The 4349-nt window shown below is 50.9% G+C and overlaps 1 long non-coding RNA gene across 1 annotated transcript; it reads left to right on the forward strand.

Moving 5' to 3' along the window:
* Positions 1-3945, forward strand: LOC121071802. The gene is made up of 3 exons (XR_005820775.1): positions 1-349; positions 1657-2644; positions 3360-3945. It is a non-coding gene; the product is annotated as an uncharacterized LOC121071802 (long non-coding RNA).
* Positions 3946-4349: the final 404 nt, after the last annotated feature.

Genomic DNA, 4349 nt, shown 5'->3' on the forward strand with positions numbered 1-4349 from the left:
GGACTTTGAAAGAGGGTGTGTGTGTTAAATACAGGAATTACACCCAGCTGAGGAAAACCTGGGAGGCACGAGTGTCACTGGTTGGGGACCTGGGGGGCTTGGTGGGGACATGCAGTGGGCACCTGGGCAGCAACAATTGCTCACCCAAATTGCAAATGGGGAGCAGCTGGCTGCAGAGGTGGAGCAATGGGTTCTTAAATGTGGTGGCCGGTAATAACAAGTGATATCAGGCTCTTGTGAGGGAGGTGCATGCTGTCCCTAACTGCTGAGCTCATAGGGTAGGAGGCACTTCTTTTGGAATCAGCTCTGGCAAAGCCTAAGCTGGAGTGTTGTCTCATTTTGTGCTTAGGTATGGTTCTTCTATTGCCTTATAGCCTTGTGAATCTCTGTGTATAGCAGCTGCTTATTTCCCAGCCATACTGAGTTTATAATGGCTTTTAAAAAGATCCTAAGAATTGAGAACATTTAAGACATGAAATGTGCTTTGTACTGTACTTCTGTCCATCTGTAATGACTATTCCTTGTCTGTGTAAGCATTGTTCACCTGAACAAGTATTGCTTTTGTAGCCTGAACTGTAAAGATCCAGATCTTTAGGAAGAGATTTGAAAGGCACAGGAGCACTGCAGAACTATGTGTACACTGGAAATGGCTGCTGCTATAACTAGACAGCAAATGTAAACCAAGAGCAACTGGTTAAGGAGTCTCATGGTCTGGGACGGAGGTTTTGAAGAAATGGGGTGAAGCTATTCTGCCTTGATATTTGGGCTAGCCCTGCCTTTGGATTGCATGGAAAAAAAGAGGAAAAAAAAAAGGGGGGGGGGGGGAAAAACCTCACCAAAAAACCCATGCGCACAAAACCCAGTGGCTCTAAGGAGCTATTCCTAGAAGCAAAGGCCAGCCAGATTTGAGCCTGGCACTGCTCTACCCCATAAATTGCAGCTGCAGTGAGGCGGGGGCCATTCTCCAGCGGGTACAAGGAGCCCGTGCCCGGTATGCGCAGCACGCCCCGCTCCTGGGAGCGCTTCCAGGACAGCCAGAGTGGTCTTGATAAAGAAATACCTGGAAATAGGCTGATGTTGGCATCCGGCTTCCAGGTACCCTTGTTTTTGGAACTGCTGGGTCTCTTGCCCAGTCCTTGTCCTCCTGGACAGACTTAAGTGTGCCTTATTTCTCCAGCCTGGTGTGGGCTGCCTTTGTGAGAAACTGGGGGGAGATAAAGACCTGCAGGTGATGCAGGATGCAGCAAGGCTGGCTGCACACAATTGGGTTAGAAGCTCTGGGAAGAACATTATTATATCCATAGGCAAGAGAGGGAAAAAAGTTTATAGTAGCCTTTAGGAAGATAACGCCATTCCCTGCATAAGGGAGAAATCAAAATAGAGATTTTTTTTTTTTTTTGAGTCTTAATCTGGTCGCTGCCCACTGCATGCGTACAGCACAACAGACTTCGCTTTTTTACCACAGATGAACTGTACGTTTGTATGTCCCTTGGAAATGTCTTTAGGTTGGTATGTGATGTGTCGCTTTCCACAACTGCCTCTGATTCCCCTGCCTGCCCTTGTTCGCTCAGAGAGCGGCGAATAGCAAAATCCCCTCACCTTCCCAGGATGTGGGTAGGCTCTTAGTGGTCATTTCTTCTTGATTTATTATTTCAGCAACCACTGCAAGAACACATGCAGCTGGGAATCTGGCCTAACCCACCTCACCTCCCGAGAGCCTCTCTCTCTCTCCGCTCCTCGGGCTAGGTGGGAGATGAAGGAAGACTTTCCCAGGCCACCCTGACGTGGAAGCAGGGAGCTTTGGAGCATACCTCACCTCCACGGGATGATCCATGCAGGAGCAGTTGCTCAGGAGCTGTTTGCAGGCTCCGTCTCTGACCGGTTTCAGCGATCCCAGTCCAGGGCCAGCCAATTTATCGCGAGGGCTTCGCTCGAGGCTTGCTGTCGGTTGGCATCGCAAGGCGGCTGTAAATAGTGAATAAATGAATGGAGCAGGCTCCGCTTTGGCATAAGCAGCAAGTCCTCCTGCTGCTTTCAGGGGGCATTGCATCAGAGCTGGATTTGGCTCCTCGGGAGGCGGCGTGAGCCAGTGGGCAAAGCAACAGGGGGAGGCAGAGACCTGGGTTTGCAACCCGCCTCTGCCACTGACTTCCAGCATCACCTTGGGCAAGTTATTTCTCCTCTCTGCCCTCGTCTCCCCTCCTCCCCAGCTTGCGTTTCTTTTGTTTCTGCATACTGTAAGCTCCTCAGGGGAGGGGCTGCGTTTTACAGCTTCGAGCGGTGTAAGGGACACCGCTACCACGCTGAAATAATTGGATGTCAGTCTGCAGAACAGAGAAGAAAATGGTGCTGTAGCATTCTTGGGTCCTTTTGGGTAATGTAAGATATATCGTAAAGCACTTTGGCTGCAACAACAAAGCTTATTGATTAGCCCAGAGTATTCCAAATTGGGTCTTTCTGCCCGAGAAGTAGCAGGACGAAGAATTAAAGTACTTACACAGGAGAATATTGTACATGAGTTATTGAGTAACCATCAGCTCTGCGCCAGCGCTGCTCAATTTCTCTGGACCGTGTGCAACTTCTGAACATTTTATCTTTTTCCTTCTGCTTTCGCAGGCTCGTGCCAGCTTCTGCAGCATATAAAGTAGGTGCTATTTTTATTGAATCTGGCTTTAATGTAGTAGATTTTTCACACGTGTGTTGGTTTTTATTGTTGGTCTCATTCCTGAACTTTCTGGCACCTCTGAGTGTAAAGTCAGTTATGTGCACATTGTTTGGCAGATGAATTTCTATTTCTGGGAATCATTTTCCTTCTAAAATGTATTTCTATATTAAAAATGTGATCTGTATCCATAAGTGAGATATACTGTCCTGCGCCTCCAGCCCAAAGATTTCTGCAGCCAGAGGTCACCGAGGCAGGGGGATGCAGCCTCGCGAGGAGACCTCTGCTGTCCGAGCCACGAGCACTTCCGTTAAGGTCTTGTTTTACTGACCCACTCGCTGCCTCAGAGCAGCAAAAATTCCCCTCTGATCTCGCAGGAGGGAAAACCCAGCCAGAAACGGAGGATAAAAAGCACTGTCTTTCAGCGTTGCCTCCCTTCCCAGCTACTCTCCCTGCTAGATCAGAGCCTGTCTCGCCGAGCCCTACCGTCAGCCCGAGCACAGCTTTCTCCCAGCTGAGCTCCCTCCTGCATTGGCAGCCCCTGGTCCTCCCTCCAGCACCCCTTGGCCCTGTGTAAAAGGATCTGGCTTGGGGAGCAGGCTGCCCACCCTTCGGAAGGCGCTGTCCCCCTTTCTCCATCTGCGCACAAGCTGCCAGGGAACAAGTAACCGTGGCTGTGTGTGGTTTTCTCGCCTAGGGTGACCTGGAACACATCTGCAAAGCCCTCCAAAGTAGTAGGAATGTGCTCCGTTAGGACATGATTCATCCTGCATACCGCATGGGTGGCTGCTCAGGGAGAATTTTGACATTTGCATAGGCAGAGACTTTCCGCTTCTCGCTTGCCCTCCAACTCCCGCGCTCTGCCTGCTCGAGCAGGGGGGCTGCGCAGCCAGAAGGGATCTCCCCGAGCTGGAGCCGACCCAGCAGAAGTGGTTCTGCCCTGCCACCTAAAAGGGGCCACGGGTGAGCTCCAGGGGCCATGCTACAGCTTAAGGCAAGAAGTTGCTCACTGAAGGATGGCTTCAGACCCTTAGTCCCTGCTCCAAGCGAAGCTGGAACGGAGCTGCTGTCCAGGGATCGATCAGGTATTTGGGAACTGCAGCCGGCCCCCGCGGGCAGGAAAATGTTGTTACAGTCCTACTGCTCAGGCAAAACCTTTGGCACGGCAAAGGTAAGTGATACGAACAGCAGGACTGAGTCACGCACGCTGGAAAAGGAGTTGGGCAACAGCACAGTTGTCTCTTTCTACCTTCGGGCTGCTCCCGAAGTGGCTTTACCTCGGCAGCTGCAGAGTGCGCGCGGGCTGAACCGCAGGCCAGCGAGGGAGGGCGATGCTCTCGGGTTTGGGAGGCTGCTCGCTGCTGTTCGCCTCCTGACCGCTACCAGCGGTGCTCGTGGAGTGAGCCAGACATGTGCCACTGCTGGATAAACGGGAAAGACGGAGGAATAGTGAACAAAGGTGAGGAAAGGTAATGGCTTGGTGACTGAAAATGTAATAGCTATACCCAACTGGATCCGACTACTTAAAAAAATAGATCTTGCAGACCTCATCTTGCTTCTTGGGGCCAAATACAATTTAAGGGGTGGAAATGTGTAATGGATCTGTAATGGGCATACAGATTCAGCGAAGGAAACAATTTGGATGTACGGCTTAGTTTGCTTGAACTTAGTGCCACTCACTTCGGCA

Source organism: Cygnus olor, chromosome 5 (assembly GCF_009769625.2).
Source record: "Cygnus olor isolate bCygOlo1 chromosome 5, bCygOlo1.pri.v2, whole genome shotgun sequence".
In the NCBI taxonomy this organism is placed as follows: Eukaryota; Metazoa; Chordata; class Aves; order Anseriformes; family Anatidae; genus Cygnus; species Cygnus olor.